Here is a 17,519-nt window from a genome sequence, read left to right as displayed (position 1 = left end):
GCCCCCCCTCCCTCCCCTCTTCCTGCAGTCCCCTGTGTGGTTTCTGGGAATCCAACTCTGTAGATGGGAGGCCAGTCCAGCTTCAGACCTCTGTGGCCTTGGGTGAACTCCTGCCGCTCCTCCAGGCCTCAGTTTCCCCCATGGTTCAATGGAGGGGTTGGATAAGAGCCTCTGGTAGTAGAGTGACCTTGCTACTAACCATGTGTCACCCTCCTTCAGAATGACCCTTCCAGGCTGCCCTGTGTCCTCAAGGTCAAGTCCAGACCCTGAAGTGCCCTCACAGACCAAGCGCTGCAGCCAGTAGCCCCACTCCTGGCAGGCTGGATCAGACTTTTCCTCTGAGCTCCCACAGGCCCTTGGCCACCTGTGTGTACCTGTAGCCCTTCTCACATGGTTGTGATTCTTTTTTGTTTTTGTTTTTGAGACAGGGTCTTGCACTGTTGCCCAGGCTGGAGCGCAGTATTGCAATCATAGCTTACTGCAGCCTCGACCACTCCGGCTCTAGCAATCCTTCTGCCTCAGTCTCCCCAGTAGCTGGGATCCTAGGTGTGCACCATCACATGGGGCTAATTTAGTTTTATATTTTGTATAGGCAGAGTCTTCGTGTGTTACCCAGGCTGGTCTCAAACTCCTGAGCTAAGCGATCCTCCTGCCTGGCCTCCCAAAGTGCTGGGATCACAGGTGTTTGAGCCACCATGCCCAGCCCATGGTTGTGAATCTTTTTTTTTTTTTTTTGAGACGTTGTCTTGCTCTGTCGCCCAGGCTGGAGTGCAGTGGCACGATCTCGACTCACCATAAGTTCTGCCTCCTGGGTTCATGCCATTCTCCTGCCTCAGCCTCCTGAGTAGCTGGGACTACAGGCGCCCGCCACCATGCCCGGCTAATTTATTTTTGTTTTTTTAGTAGAGACGGGGTTTCACCATGTTAGCCAGGATGGTCTTGATCTCCTGACCTCATGATCTGCCTGCCTCGGCCTCCCAAAGTGCTGGGATTACAGGCATGAGCCACCGCACCCTGCCCCATGATTGTGATTCTAATTCCCATCTATGATACAAGTACCTGAGGGCTCACTCACCTTGGGCTCCCCTGAGGCAGACAGGTGGCCTCACAGCTCAGACTTGCTCCACCAGCAGCTGAACAAGTGCCACTAGGTCAGGTGCCGTGACACTTTATGCCTTAGTTTCATTAGCTGTAAAATGGGCGTGATAATACTTCTAACCCACTGGATTGTAAAGGTTATTAAAAAATTATGTGTGTAGGCCGGGCGCGGTGGCTCAAGCCTGTAATCCCAGCACTTTGGGAGGCCGAGACGGGTGGATCACGAGGTCAGGAGATCGAGACCATCCTGGCTAACACGGTGAAACCCCGTCTCTACTAAAAAATACAAAAAACTAGCCGGGCGACATGGCGGGCGCCTGTAGTCCCAGCTACTCGGGAGGCTGAGGCAGGAGAATGGCGTAAACCCGGGAGGTGGAGCTTGCAGTGAGCTGAGATCCGGCCACTGCACTCCAGCCTGGGTGACAGAGCAAGACTCCGTCTCAAAAAAAAAAAAAAAAAAAAAAAAAAAAAAAAAAAAAATTATGTGTGTAAAGCACAAGAAGTGCTCAGGAGTCAATAACTGTAATGAACATTTATGAGTGCAGATTGTTTTAGTTTCCTAGCAGGAACGAATGAATGAATGAATGCCATTGCAAGGTCTTACATCCTGGGAGCATGGGGATCCCAAAGCTCTCTGGATGAAGGGCCTGGTAGGTGCAGAATGTGTGTGTGTGTGTGGTTGGTGGGGGGTGCTTACGGAGGGAAAGGGCAGATGTGGGAGGGGTTTGGAGTGGTGACTTCCCCCCTGCCCTTGTGGAAGGAGTGGTTTGGGCCCCTCTGTGTCTCAGACCCGCAGGCACGAAGCCGTGTGGCCATCCACAACTTCCTTCCTCCTGCCTGTATTCCTCGAAGCGTGACTCACTGGTTTTGAGCCTTTCATTCTTGTCCTTGAGCCCCGAGGGTGCGGCGGGTAGAGAGCCTTTCTTGGATTGGCCGGCTCTCTCTCTGGGTTCTTCTCTATTCCTGACCTTCTGCAGCTTCTGAGCGTGACAGGCAGGGATGGAGGGGTGGGGGTGGGGTGGGGGTGGGGTGGGGGTAGGGCGGGGTGGACACCTGGGCCCTGGTCCTGGTGACCCCCTGTGTGTCAGGCCTGGGGCGGGCACCCAACTGAGGGCCCACCCAGGGCTTGGATCTGAGCTGGTGCGCCTGAAACAGCCCAGTCAGTCTCACCCTGGCCCTGCCCTTGTAGAGCTCCTGGCTGGTCAGGAGACACACCGAACAATTACCACTCAGTCATTAATTAAAATCATTACCAGAGGGCAAATTGCTATAAAGAAATGGCTACTCTTCCCTGGGAGCTCACGTGTCCTGGGATCTCCCCAGCAGTGCCTGTGGTTTGCTTTCCTGTCACAGAAGAGGAAACACAGCCCCCCGAGTGGGAAAGGGAGCAGGTTCAGCTCTGTGGCAAGTCCTGTGCCCACCTGGGGCCTCAGGATCTCATCACCCGTCTTAGATGTGTGCTGTTCAAGTGATCTGCCTGCCTTGGCCTCCCAAAGTGCTGGGATTACAGACGTGAGCTGCCACTCCTCACTCTAAGGTGTGCTGTTCAGGGGGCCCGGGGTCCGCCACTGGCCCCCCATGGTTCTGGGTGGGTGGGCTGGCATCGGGATTTTAGCCTGGGGACTGTGGAACTACAGTGAGAGCTGGATTTGTTGTCCTGAATCCCTCCTTTGTGTGTCCCTAGACAGAACTATGGGGTCTGGAAACTGCTGTGACTAAAGTATTAGGACCTTCTAAAGGCTAGGCAGGAAATGGGGGCTGGCAAGGGTGGTCGTCCCCCTCCCCACTCCCACCACCAATACACAGGACAGCAAAAAGGTGGCCCAAAGCCCTGGGAGAAACCCATCCCCACATTTCACATCTAGAATGTACCCCATTAGCTAACCAAATGGTTACATTACAGCATGGGGGATGTAATGGAAACAATGTATTAGCTGGCATTGTTCAATGACATAATATGTAGCCATTAAAAGTGATGATTCAGTTTTGTATGTCTGAAAGTGTGTATGTTTGTATAGGCATAGAACAAAATAAGGAAAGAAATTCACCAAAATAGAAATAGAGGTTATTTTGGGGTGGCAGGATAATGGATTATTTAAATTTTTTCATTCTCTCCTGATTTTTTGTTGTTGTTGTTGTTGTTTTTTATTTTTTGGTTTTTTTACAGTGAGCGTATTAAATCAAAAAGAATAAGTTGGCTGGATGCGGTGTTTTAGGCCTGTAATCCCAGCACTTTGGTGGCTCACGCCTGTAATCCTGGCACTTTGGGAGGCTGAGGTGGGCAGATCACCTGAGGTCAGGAGTTTGAGACCAGCCTGGCCAACATGGTGAAACCCCGTCTCTACTAAAAATACAAAAATTGGCCGGGCATGGGGGCACGCGCCTGTGGTCCCAGCTACTCGAGAGGCTGAGGCAGGAGGATTGCTTTAACCTGGGAGGCTGAGGTTGTGGTGAGCCAAGATCATGCCATTGCACTCCAGCCTGGGTGACAGAGTGAGACCCTGTCTCAAAAAGCAAAAAAAAAAAAAAAAAAAAAAAAAAAAAAAAAAAAAAAAGCCAACCCTATTGACTGTATTTAGTGGAACAATTTGATTCCTGTCTGACTTCAGAATCTAAGCCATGCTGGCTGGAGCCCCAAGGGGTTGCAAGCACAGGACAGGCTTCAGAGAGGGGAAGAGGGAAGGAAAAATTCTGGAAGAGGGGTGTTTGAGCTGAATCTACGAGGACAGGAGGGATTTCAGCCAGCAGAGTTGGGGTAAGCGTGAGTGGAGGGCGTGGCCTGGCATAGACCCTTGCTTATCCAGGGTGGGGAGCTGAGAATAACCTTGAGTGCCACGCAAAGGGACGGGGGAGTGGGGAGTCCTTCTCATGAACACTTGTTAGCTGGACTTTAGAACGAGGACTCAATTTCTGTGACAAGGGCAAGGACAGCAACAAACTTGTGTTAGGTAGGCTTTTTCTGTGTGCCCAGCCTCTGAGCCCCCAGTGGCTGTGAGCAGACAGGTTTGTGGTAGTTTAGCCCAGAGGTGGCAGATGGATTCCACAAATGAGGAGTCTCTCTCCATAATGAGTGCTGAAGGCCGGGCATGGGTGGGGGCATTGGGGTGGTGAGGAGTGGTTGGGTACCATCCACCTGGGAAAGCCTATGGCCCATCAGACCTCCAGTCCAGAGGTGTCCCTGCTAATTAAAAACAATTAGCCAGGCATAGTGGCACAAGCCTATAGTCCCAGCTACTTGGGAGGCTGATGTGGGAGGATTGCTTGAGCCCAGGAGGTTGAGGCTGCAATTAGCTGGATCATGCTACTGCTCTCCAGCCTGGGCAACAGAGCAAGATAGGGCTCCAGGCCAGACAGAGCTCCAGGTCCCCAGGGATGCTGGTACCTGGCACAGAACTTGGGTGGCCAAAGGCATGCGCTGCACGAGGCTGAGCATGAGGACTCCATTCTGCTGTGCTTAGGGCTTCCCTTCTGCTTGTCTCCATGAGGACCTCAGCTCTCTGCTTCTCCTTACCCATCTGTAGCCTGGGGATGGTTGCAGCTACCTTTAAGAGGGTTGTTGTGAGCTTTATGCCAGGGCCACCCCTGGTACCTGGCACACAGCAAATACTCAGGAAGAATTTCTGTCCTTGGGGTTCAGTCCCTAGCCAGGGAACTCCTTCGCTACTGGAGGAGCCTCAGCAGCCTGAACTTGATGGCCAGGATGGTATTAGATCAGGTTGCTTGGCAGTGAGCTCTGACCTCCCCCTCAGACCCACTGTGGCTCCCACCTGCCAGCATCTGACAAAGGTCAGGTTCTCACAGGTCTGGAGGCTTGACCTTTCAACTTTGAGCTTCCCCAGTCTTCCCCCTTTATTATTTTTTCCTCCTTTATTATTATTGTTCTTGTTATATAAGCAATATCTAGTGGTCAAAGAAAATTAGAAAATACAGATATTGGGAAGAAAATGAATATCACCAATAATCCTACCACCCAGAAAAGACTTTCAGGCACCTTCCGGATACATAATTTGTTCTTCTACCTTAATAGTGGGTAGTGGGCCTCCTCCTTGTTGAATGGATATAAAATATTCCATTATGGCTGGGTGAGGTAGCTCATGCCTGTAATCCCAGCATTTTGGGAGGCTGAGACAGGCGGATCACCTGAGGTCAGGAGTTGGAGACCAGCCTGGCCAACATGGTGAAACCCCGTCTCTACTTAAAATACAAAAATTAGCTGGGTGTGGTGGTGCGTGCCTGTAATCCCAGCTACTCGGGAGGCTGATGCAGGAGAATTGCTTGAACCTGGGAGGCAGAGGTTGCGGTGAGCCAAGATCACGCCACTGTACTAAAGACTGTCTCAAAAAAAAAAAAAAAAAAAAAAAAAAAATTCCATTACGCCTCAATAGTCTGTGTTTTAACTTACTCAGCCAAAGCCTTATTGCCAGGCAGTTAGACTTTTTCTGTTTTTCTTTTTTTGTTTGTTTGTTTTTGAGATGGCATCTTGCTCTGTTGCCCAGGCTTGAGAGCAGTAGCACCATCATGGCCAACTGCAGCCTCAGTCTCCTGGGCTCAAGCAATCCTCCCACCTCAGCCTCCCAAGTAGCTGGGACTACAGGATTGTGCCACCATGCCTGGCTAATTTATTTTATTTTATTTTTTTTTTTTGAGATGGAGTCTTGCTCTGTCGCCCAGGCTGGAGTGCAGTGGCGTGATCTCGGGTCACCACAAACTCCGCCTCCCGGGTTCACGCCATTCTCCTACCTCAGCCTCCCGAGTAGCTGGGACTACAGGCATCTGCCACCACGCCCGGCTAATTTTTTTGTATTTTTATTACAGACAGGGTTTCACCGTGTTAGCCAGGATGGTCTCGATCTCCTGACCTCGTGATCCGCCTGCCTGGGCCTCCCAAAGTGCTGGGATTACAGACGTGAGCCACCATGCCTGGCCTAATTTTTAAAACAAATTTTCTGTAGAGATGGATTCTAACTTTGTTGTCCAGACTGGTCTGAAACTCCTGGCCTCAAGTGATCCTCCTGCCTCAGCCTCCCAAACTGCTGGGATTACAGGCATGAGCCATGGCGTCCAGCTCTATTTTTTCTTGTTGTAAACAGTGCTGTGTTGGAAAGCTTAAATCAATTAATGGGATTAATCCATTGATTCCACATGGTTTGAGAGCCTTCTCTGGTCAATGTCAGGCCGGGTGCTGGGACTGGGGGTGCTGGGTGGGGAGGCGGCCATGGTCCTTGCCCTCCTGGGGATCCCTGTCTGGGGAAGACAGACCCAGCGTGGCACACCAGCAGAGGTGGGGGCTAGAACGTCTTTGGGAGCCAGGGAGCAGCCCCAACTCAGACCTGCAGAGTCATGGGAGGCCCAGCTGAGGACACCTGCAGCTGGTGACCTGAGGGTGGGGCAAGCCCTGCACCTGCTGCTGACCGAGCTCATGGGAGGGGACCTCTCAGGTGAGCCACAAAGGATACAGGAGGAGAGAGTTACAGGCAGAGGGCAGCTCTGCAGAGGGCCAGAGTAGAGAGAGCATGGGCTTTGAGGGAACCAAAACTTCCCAGAGATCGGTGCTGTGGTTCTTGCCAGCCTGGCAGCAGCTCCCATGTGCATGACACTGTGGTAGTTTTTTTTCTCTTTCTTTCTTTCCTTCCTTTCCTTCTTTCTTTCCTTTCCTTTCCTTTCTTTCTTTCCTTTCCTTTCCTTTCTTTCTTTTCTTTCTTTCTTTCTTTTTTTTTTTTTTTTTTGGAGTTTTGCTCTTGTTGCCCAGGCTGGAGTGCAGTGGCGCAATCTTGGCTCACTGCAACCTCTGCCTCCCGGGTTCTAGTGATTCTCCTGCCTCAGTCTCCCAAGTAGCTGAGACTACAGGCATGTGCCACCACACCCAGCTAATTTTGTGTGTGTGTGTATATATATATATATATTTATTTTTTAGACAGAGTCTCTCTCTGTCGCCCAGGCTGGAGTGCAATGGCGCGATCACTGCTCACTGCAACCTCCGCTTCCCAGGTTCAAGTGATTCTCCTGCCTCAGCCTCCCGAGTAGCTGGGATTACAGGCGCCCACCAGCATACCTGGCTAATTTTTGTTTTTTTAGTAGAGTTGGGGTTTCACCATGTTGGCCAGGCTGGTCTCGAAATCCTGATCTCAGGTGATCTGCCTGTCTCGGCCTCCCAAAGTGCTGGGATTACAGCTGTGAGCCACGGCATCCTGCCAATTTTGTATTTTTAGTAGAGACGGGGTTTCACTATGTTGGCCAGGCTGATCTCAAACTTCTGTCCTCAGGTGACCCACCCACCTCGGCCTCCCAAAGTGTTGGGATTACAGGCATGAGCCACCGCACCCAGCCTGTAGTTTTTTTTTCAAAGTGCCGTTCCATCTGTCCCTTTGTGGGATGGGGATCACTGCTTCCCTTTTCTTAATGGGGACACAGAAGCAGAGTGACGGGTGTGCCCCAGGGGAGTGGCTAGCGGACCCAGGCCTTTCACCCGCCCAGCACACAGGAGACAGGGGGTTGAAGTGCAGGATCCGCCAGCTCTGGTTTCGCTGCTCTTTGCAGGTGCTGGATCATTTGACAGGATCCAAGCAGGGAGAGCACGCGGAGGATCTGAGCTTAGGTGACCGCCTTAGTTTCCATGACGGGGTGGTGACCTTTTCTGCTGCTGATGTGTGACCTTGACCTGGCCCAGCCCCAAACCCAGCCCCATCTTTGCAGGAAGGGTCCTGCCTCTCGGGCCATACTGGGATTGGAGAGGCCCTGGTTTATATGGACCTTGGGGGCTGGGAAGTGTCTGTCCCCAAGCTGGAGTTAACGTTTCTGGGAAAATGCCATCCTCTTCTGGTGTCTTAACATGCCCAGGAGACTGAACTGCAGAGCTCCGGTCTAATGTCACACAGTCAGGGGATAAAATATATACGTGCAAAGTGCTGTGCTAGGTGCTGGGCATATGTTATGAGTGAGACAGACAGGGTCCCTGCCCTCCCAGGGCAAATGGAGACGAAACAATGAAGTATTAAAGCAAAGTTGTGCTAATGACTAACAGAGGGGTCTGACCTGTGTGAGTGAGCTGGCAACCGTCAGGGAAAGTGCTTTTCAGCACCCTAGGCTGGTGGCTGGGACTCAGGTCAGTTCGATCAAAGCTTAATGATGGGCTCCTCTGGGACTCCCAATGTGTGGGGAAGGAGCGTTGTCTCATGTCCCAGGTGGAGGGCATTGGGGTGTTGAGGGTTCAGCACCATGGTGTCCAGTCCCTTCACGGTACGGGGAGGAGACAGGGAGCCAGGAAGGGTGAGGGGCTTGTCTAGGGTCACCCAGCAGCAGTCAGGTACCCGGACTCGGGGGCCCAGTGCTCTTAGCCCTGCATCACCACCCCATTTCACTGGCCAGTGATGGGGAGACATTGAGGCGGTCCCCACTTACCCTCAAGGGTCTCCCCCGGGGAAGCGAACCAAGACCACAGAGCCCATTGGCTGCACAGGGTATCTCAGGGAGCACAAATGGGTTCATGCAGGCACCTGAGACAGAGAATGGGAGGCTGGCAGGGCTGGGAGGGGAGCCGTTCTCCCACCTCCCCTTCTGGCCCCCTCTGGAGCCTGAGGACACCTGCAGCTGGTGACCTGAGCGTAGGGCAAGCCCTGCACCTGCTGCTGGCCGAGCTTAGAGCACAGACCAAGGGAGTCTTGTTATTTGAATAAACTTTCCTTCTATCCGTCTAAAGGGTCCCTGGCATTCCAGCCTGGGATTGGGTTTCCTCTGACGCAGCAGCAAGCACACGAGTGGATTTTCATATTGGCTCATCTTTCTTGTTCTCTTCTCCCCCTTCTTTCCCTCCCTGGCTTTGAGAAGGCAGAATCCCCCCTCCCCAGTCCTGCTTGCTGAGAGGACCCTGCAAGCCAGAAGCTGCGGGCATGATCCACACATATGTGGGCATATGTGTGTGCACATGTGTAAGCGTGCATGTGTGTGAGTGGATGCACGTATGTCAGTCGTGTGTGGGCATGCACATGTGTGAATATGCATGTGTGCACGTGCACATGTGAGTGCATGCATGTGGGCGTGCGTGTGAGTGTGCATGCATGTGGGCGTACACATGTGTGTGAGTGGTGGGTGAGCAGGGGTCACGAGGCAGTTTGGGAAGAACCTGACTTGGACTTAGGCAAAGGATATTAGCAGTAGAGGGTGCTTGGCTAATGAGATGTGTGGGGTTTGCGTATCCGAGTTTAGTCCTTTTCCACTGGGGTTGGGCCACAGTGACTCGCACTTATTAGCTGTTAGTTCTGATTGGAACAGAAGCTGGCATTTACTGGGCTCTTCCTGGGAGTCAGGCAGGGTGACAAGTGCATCTCACACATCTTGTTTAGTCCTCACAACAACTCTTGGAGGTGGGTGCTCTTTGACCCTCCACCCTCTGCTTGCACACCTCCAGTGATGAGGCACTCCCTACCTCCCAGGGTCCCCTCTCCTTCTGGGCATCTGGGGCAGTTAAAAAGCCCTTGCTGGGATCCTGTCTGTCTTCTGTGGATGACTTGAGAATGGGCTCCCTTTGGCTAGGGCATGGCTATGGCTGGGCTTCCCCAGTGTCTGTTTTCCAGGGAATTGTCCAACTGTAAGGTTTGGGGAGAGGAACGAAGTCCTCCCTCCTTTCCCCAAGCAGCCCCTGTGTGGTACTCAGCCCATCACATACCAAGCAAGTCCGAAACTTAATGTTGAAACCCTAGAGGTATTTTCATTAGCATCAATCTGGATGTCTTAGTCAATACAATAAGACAAGAGAAAAAAAGGGAGGTACAAATATAAGACAGCAGGAAAACCCTCATGGAGTTCAGGAATTGGCGACAACAAAGCACTTTTGGTCTTTGGACTTCTCCACCCCCTAAGGCTGCCTACAGGAAGCAGCGTCTTGGAGAGACCAGGAACTTGCCCAGGGCCACACATGAGTTGGCAGCAGAGCTGGACGAGGACTCAGGGCCCTTGATTTTCCCAACCAGCATCTCTGGTGATGGATGCAGCAGCTAAGGGAGAGGCGGCAAGGCCAGAGTGTCCTCCTTGCCAGTGTCGCGGAGCAGGGGGCCCATGGTCTGCCGAGGTTCTCAGGTGTGCGGTTTCTTTGGATGTTGGCTTTCAGAAGTCTTCATTGATATTTCTCGCTCCACTTCCCCTTTCTGATGAACTAACCTGAGGGATGAGGGTCCAGAAAGATTGAACCTCCAGTGTGTCATCTTCTAATCTCATGACCCGCCAGCTGAGGGACCAGGGAGCTGCTGTTCCGGTCACCCTTTTCTGGTCCCCATTGCGTGGCGTGAAACATGGGACGGAGAAGTACTGTGAGCACTAATGAGAGATGCCACTGGGCACCCTGACCTTTCATGGCCTGGCCACTAATGCTGGGAGAGATAGAGCTCCTTCGAGAGGTTCCATCACTGTCATTGATAACACCAGCCCACATTTGCCCAGGCTCTGTGGGTTTATTCATTTCATTGAATCCTTATGACACCCCACAAGATGGGGGATCGTGAGGTTGCTGGTTCTTTTGTTTTTTGTTTTTTTTCGGAGGTGGAGTTTCGCTCTTGTTGCCCAGGCTGGAGTGCAATAGTGTGATCTCAGCTCACTGCAACCTCTGTCTCTAGGGTTCAAGCGATTCTCCCGCCTCAGCCTCCTGAGTAGCTGGGATTATAGGCATGCGCCACCACGCCCAGCTAATTTTGCATTTTTAGTAGAGACAGGGTTTCTCCATGTTGCTCAGGTTGGTCTTGAACTCCTGACCTCAGGTGATCCACTCACCTTGGCCTCCCAAAGGGCTGGGATTACAGGCGTGAGCCACCATGGCCGGCAGATTGCTGCTTTTTGTTGTTGTTGTATTTTTGAGATGGAGTCTTGCTCTGTTGCCCAGGCTGGAGTGCAGTGGTATGATCTCAGCTCACTACAACCTCCGCTTCCTAGGTTCAAGTGATTCTCCTGCCTCAACCTCCTGAGTAGCTGGGATTACAGGCACGTGCCACCATGCCTAGCTAATTTTTGTATTTTTAGTAGAGACGGGGTTTCACCATGTTGGCCAGGTTGGTCTCAAACTCCTGACCTTAGGTGACCTCCCAAAGTGCTGGGATTACAGGCATGAGCCACCACACCTGGCCAGGTTGCTGTTACTCCCATGTTACAGCTGAGGAAACAGAGGTTCAGAGAGAATTGAGCCACGTGTTGCTCAAAGTGCTATAGCCAGCAAAGGGTGGAGTTAGGATTTGGACTGAGATCTTGTTCCAGAATTGACACTGCACTGTTGAAGGGTCATTCTTGACCTAGGACGTGCTGATAAATCTTTGTGGAATGGATTAACTCTTTCATGCATGTTCGAATCTTGGCCTTTCCCAGGTCTTCTGCTTGGCACACACTCCCTTCCCAGTGTCCTCCCTTCCCTAGCAGGGACTCTTTGTGTCTCGGCTGCTACCTCCCTCTGGGAGGCTTCCGTGACCCTATAGGCTGGGTCAGTCGCCTTCCTGGGCTCCTGTGACCTCCTGTGCTTCTCCCAGTTGGGGCTCCCAGTAATTGTAGTTTTTGTTGACAATCTGCCTCCCTCATTAGGGTACTCTCTCCTGAGTACCCAGTGGCCAGGATTGCTGAATGAATGAATGAGGGCAACATGAACCCTTTCGTGGCCATCGTGATGAAGCCTCAGAGCCTCACCTGACCTTGGTGACTCGCCTGACATCTGCCATTTTGTCTTGGCCTGCCCTGGCTGATGGAAGACATGGGATCTGGGCTGGGTCCTGTCCTCAGCCCTGCCCCAGTGGTTGTGACCTGTCTGATGGGGTGGGGCTGGGTGGTGACACTGGGGACATCTTGGGGGAAAGGCTCGACCACAGGCTCTTCCTGGATATCTCAAGGTCCAACTCCAGGCTGGATGCTGAGGGGAACATTGGTGGTGGGTTCTCAAACAGGCCCAGGGCAGGGATCCAGGCTCGTGGGGGGGGCACCTGCCAATGTGCACGAGCCACAGCAGAACACCCTGGGGTCCCAGTCCAGCCTCGGCCCTGGATGTGGCTGAGAGAAGGGGTGTGAGGAGCACCTGGGGACAGGCATGTGGGTGCTCCTCTGGGGCCTGGGGCAATTTTGACAGGTGGCTGGCTAAGACTCAGGCTCCTGTGGGGGTGGTGAGGATGACAAGAAAGGAATGAAGGCCAGGGACATTGCGGAGAAAAAGTCAACAGCAATGGGTGACTCCGTGTGAGGGAAAAGGAGGGTTGTGTCTACACAATCACTGTCATAGATCAGCCTCCTCGGGTGTGGCGTCGGCCGGGGGGCCCTCAGGACAGCAGCCTTGGGTGCCCACCCCCCGGAGTGTGGTCCTGCTCTGGGTGGCGCTGCTGCTGGGGGCCTTGGCACCCCCTGGGCTGCCTTCCCCAGTGAGGATCTGTGTTCCCAGACGGCAGGGATGCCTCATCCTGGGCTCCCAGAACAAGCCGCCACTGTGGGCTGTGGGCTGGGGCCGCTGCCAGGCAGGCGGGGTCGGGGGCAGGAGGGGATGAGAGGGCTTTTGTTTCTTTCTGTTTGTGTCAAGATGGGAATCGACTTCCTCCCACCCAGGCGGCCTCGAGGTGTAAAGGAAAGGGCAGCCCCACTGGGCGGGTTTTTGGTCACCCGTTTTTTTGGGGGGCATTTCTGTGGGCCTCCACCTCAGCGCCGCCCTCTCCTCCCAGCCCTCCTGCCTCAAAGCTCACCCTTCCCCACCAGACCTGTTGTGGCCCAGCCCTGGTTAAATATTTGCCAACCGAGAAGCATTTTCAAGGCAGCCTTGTGAAAAACCCTGGCTGAATCCTGGCTCTGTTGGGCCTGCCCTGCCTCGGTGATGAGACCCAGACGGCCTGTGCCCTCAGACTGTGTCCCAGCCCACCGTGGCCTCCCTGCTGACCTGTTTGGTGCCTGAGACTGGGTGCCCTAACACTTGTTCATCAAGCCCCACCCCGGGCCTGGCAGGAGCCAGGTGCTGGGGAGACAGCGGAGAGCAGTCTGTCCGGGGAGCGTCTCAGATGAGGCATTAACTGTGGTTGAGGGAGTGCCGGGAACAGGCCAGTGGCTTTGGGAGTGGAGGCCGGGGGTGCTGTGGAGACCTGGGAGGCCGGGACCTGTCTGGAGGGAGGGTTCTGAGGAGGTGGCACTTGAGCCTGGGGAGGAGAAAGAGGAGTTGGCCAGGCACAAGGAGTGGACGCTAGGAGGGCACTCTAGACATGGGACCCCAAGGTATCCTCCATTGAGGAGGAAGCTGAGGGGCTGAGGTTGCGGTTCACTTGGGTTCGCTGGGTGTGAAAGCCCCGTTCACTTGTTTCTCCCCAAGCTGGTCTCAGAGGAGCTGGGACACTCAACAGGGGAATGGGATCCTGGGCAGCTTTTCCCCATTTCCCCAGCCTCAGTTTCCCTATCTGTCCTAAAGATAGTTTGGACTTGATCTTGGAGGTCCCTTTCCAGGTCCAGTGGCCTGTTAGGGGTGTATGGCTGGCCCATGAATGAGGCACAGAGCTAACTGTTACATGCATTAGCTCATGTTGTAATTATGATTATAATTATATGCAAATGGGGAACTGAAGAATAGTGTGATGGAGGAGAGGATGTGTGAGCAGGGCCTTGAAAGTCTGGCTAAGATTGTGAACTGTGGAATTGAAGGGAAGGGCGTTCCAGCCAGAGGGCGCAGCATGGATGAAGATATGGAGGTAGGAAATGCGCAATGGAGGCGAGAGATGCCCAGGGTGTGGGGATGGGAAGGAGAGCGGGGCTGAAGTTACGGATCTTGGATGTGATTCTGTGTAACATGCTTGTGGGCTTCAGTGTGCCAGGCCTGTGGTGACAGATCAGTCCACAGTCCCTGGGGCCATCAGAGCCCAGGGAGATCCTTTAGAAAGTGCTTCATGCAACCATCTTCCAGATCTTTCCACAGCCCGTGGAGTCTAGGTTCAGCCAGCCTGGGCTCACACCCCAGCTTGGATTTTGGCTCCCTGCTTGACAGCTGGCTGACCTGGGACAAGGCCCTGGACCTTCCAGCCTCTGTCTTGATGGCGGGTGATTCCCATACCACTTCCTGCAGCTGTTGTCCGGGTCTATGTCAAATGTCATGAGGTGTCCCCAGCCAGCGTGACACCCATTAGCTTCGGGGTAGGGGGGCTCCCTAACTGTTCTGTGCCTTTTTGTTCCTGGCGTGGTGACAGAGCCTTCCTCCCTGGGCCATTTGGAGAGTCGAGAATGATCTCACACTGGAAGACCGTAGCTGAGGGCTGGCTCATGCAGGGTCACATGGCTGTCATTGTCGGGTCGTGCTGAGGAATGGGAAGAGGTTTCTCCTTGTTAATAACTGGCCTTGGGGCCAGGCACAGTAGCTCACACCTGTAACCCCAGCACTTTGGGAGGCTGAGGCAGGTGGATCACCTGAGGTCAGGAGTTTGAGGCCAGCCTGGCCAACATGGTGAAACCCCATCTCTACTAAAAATACAAAAAATTAGCTGGGTGTTATGGTGGACACCTGTAATCCCAGCTACTGGGGAGGCTGAGGCAGGAGAATTGCTTGAACCTGGGAGGCAGAGGTTGCAGTGAGCCAAGATCAGGCCACTGCACTCCAGCCTGGGCAACAGAGCCAGACTCCGTCTCTAGAAAACAAAACGAAACAAAACAAAAGTGGCCTCCGGGAAGGGTGACCCAGCCAAGGGCCCCTTTAGGGCACCCGAGGCCAGCAGGGGGGGAAATGTCAGTGGCAGCCACCTCCCCAAGGAAGGACAGTGCAGTGTACATTTCCTCATCCCCAGGACCCAGCCAAGGGCCTGCTCGGATGTAAGCCTCTGTTTCCGTGGTGAGGAATCTCTGGGGTCTCTGGGGGCTTATTGCTTAGTGGCATGGTGCTCTCTTTTGGGGGTGGATCTGGCCTGAGATTGTCACTTCTGGCCTGTCGCTGTGGGCTTCCCTTCCTTTTCCACTGTGTGTCAAGCCCTGCCTCAGGAGCGGGGGTGCTGCCTGTGGGAGCCACAGGAAGAACAGACCTTTACCCACCAGGAGACCAGCGGTGGGCGGCGGGAATAGGCCAAGGGCTCCTACCCAGCCTGGGGCTTTCCAGGGGGAAGACACACGGTGGCGCGCTGAGGAGCGAGCTTGGCGGAAGACTGTATTCCGGACATGGGGAGCAGCCTCTGCAAGACCCTAGACGACTGGGGCCTGCGGGCATGGTGAGGAGTTCAGGTCCATCCCAGAGGCAGTAGGAGCTGTACCACTGGAAGCTTCTGAGCCAGGAAGCTTTGGGCGACTCCCCTGTGGTGCCTGTGTGTGGGAAGGATCAGAGGCAGCCGGGATGGAGTAGGCAGGACTTTGGTGGCTGTGGCAGGCACAGGATGGGAGTGGCCTGGCTGGGGGGCAGTGACTAGAGGCAGAGGCTGGGTGGCCACTTGACTGGCCCCTGGGCGCTGGGGAGCCTACCTCACCCTGTTGGGTTTATGCTAGGGGGCAGGTCATGATGGGGGTGGGAATCCCATAGGCCCTGTTTCTCTCAGGCCCAGAAGGGGGGATCCCAGGGATCTACCATTGCACCCCTTCTTCCAGGGGTGGCTCATGGAGGGACCCTGAATCCATCCCTTGCCTTCTCTGGTGTGGTCCCCCTTCTGGACAGGAATTGACTGGAACGGGGACACTCAGCTCTCCTTCCCTTCCCTGGCCTGCCGGATTCTGGCTGCTGGCTCAGGCTCTTCTCGTGGATGGGCTGCTGGTCCCCCTCCTGCTGCTTGATGGAGCCTGTCATTACCCCTCCCACCCCCTGCTTCCCACCTGATTACAGGTCCTGAGCAGGAGCCCTGTGTCTGCCCTTCCCATGGAGGCCACCCACGGGCTGGTGCTGCGTGGAGGCCAGGGTGAGATGGTTTTACCCAAACGTTGGTTCCCTGTTCTGAGTTCATGTCATTTACAAGCTGTGTGTCCCTGGAGAATTCGCTTAACCTCTCTGAGCCTCAGTGTTCTCCTCTGGGAAGTGGGGACAGTGCATGAAATAATGAGTGTGCATGTGCAGTGCTGTGCTGGGCACAGAGGTGGTGCTGACAAGTGGCTGCTGCTATTGTGTGTTGATTGTGACAGTAGGTGGGGGGCGAGTAGAAAGGCCCTGGGCGAGGCACTGGCCTATGCCAACCCAGCCCTGTTGGACATGCTGTGTGGCCCTAGGAGAGTGTCACTACCTTTCTGAACCCCAGGCTCTCCCTGCTGTCCCAGGCACATGATGGAGATGGTGATGCTTTGGACAACTCTGAGACCTGGGAAAATGGAGTCCCTGCCCCATCTCTGCCTCTGCTGGTCCCTGGGCTCTGGGGTGGGTGGGGTCAGCGCCCCCCTCCCTCCCCCTCTCCCCATGTTGGACCTGCTCCCCGTGCCCTTGGAACCAGGCGGGCAGGTTTGAGCCCGCCCCACCCTACAGGGTGCTGCTACCTGCCTGGTTTCAGTCAGCAAACCTCTCAGCCCTGAAACCCTGAAACCGGGCCAGGCCTCGTGGGTGAGGTGTGTCCCTGGAGCCCACTGGAGAGACCAGATGAGCCAGGGATGGGTCTGGCATGGCGCCCTCTGCTTGGGCCAAACCAGGGCTTGCGCCGGCGTGCAGCCCCCGTGGTGGACATGAGCTGGATGTGGTCACAGCTGGAGATGACCCTCTTCCTCTTGGGTCCACCATCCCTGTGGAACAGGGTTTCAGGCTTAGGCACCAGGTCGGGACCAAGGTGCAGATCCTACCTCTGCCTCTTCTCAGCAGCGTGATTTGGCAGAGGAACCCACTTCTCGGTCACCTGTTCTGAAATGTTCTGCCAGTACCAATACCACCTGGCCCGAGGTTGAGCTGAAGAATCGGGGGCATGGGTCCAAGTAAAATGCTTAGCACAGGTGCGGTACAGGGTGGCTTTGGGGAGCGTCATGAGAAGGCAAAGAAGGAATTCTTCAGCTTGGCATTTGAGGCCCTCCAGGATGCACCTTTTTAGGTCAATTTTCTGAGAACCCCTGTACTCCTTCCTCCATTCTCAGCTCAGCAAGCCCCTCTTCTGTAGCCTCAGTTCCCCCATCTGCACAGTTAGTCTGGTACCCTATCCCCCAGCTCCTCAAGCCTCCAGGCCACCCTGGGGCTTCCCCAGTTCTTGCCCAGTCTCACTATCTACACAGGAAGTAGCGTGGTCCTTAACGTTGTCAGTTTGGAAAATCAGAGATTAATTAACGTTCTGGCTGCCTTGGCTGCTGTTGGCGCTGGTCCCGGGGTGGGCCAGGCTGCGTGCTCAGCCTGTTTCAAGGGCCTCACTGTGGGTTAGAGGAACCTTGACAAGAGGCATTTCTTAGGAGCTCCCATTGGTGACGTGCCCCCTTCTTGCCAGGGTAAAGGGCTTCACGCTCAGTAGCCTGTTTGTCCTGTCATAACCTAGATATGGCAGATACTGTTGTGCCATTTTGCAGAGGGG

The 17,519-nt window shown here is 54.3% G+C and overlaps 1 protein-coding gene and 1 pseudogene across 2 annotated transcripts in view; both read left to right on the top strand.

Annotated features, from left to right (window-relative positions):
- The window catches only part of NIBAN2 (niban apoptosis regulator 2), a 64,905-nt gene that overhangs the window by 11,431 nt on the left and 35,955 nt on the right, over positions 1–17,519 (top strand). The gene's annotated exons all lie outside the window — the stretch shown is intronic.
- On the top strand, positions 1,601–5,442 carry LOC103239837 (uncharacterized; annotated as a pseudogene).

This window comes from Chlorocebus sabaeus, chromosome 12, assembly GCF_047675955.1.
Source record: "Chlorocebus sabaeus isolate Y175 chromosome 12, mChlSab1.0.hap1, whole genome shotgun sequence".
Taxonomy (NCBI): domain Eukaryota; kingdom Metazoa; phylum Chordata; class Mammalia; order Primates; family Cercopithecidae; genus Chlorocebus; species Chlorocebus sabaeus.
The sequence above is the reverse complement of the archived record's forward strand: the minus strand, read 5'-3'. Positions and strand labels throughout refer to the sequence as shown.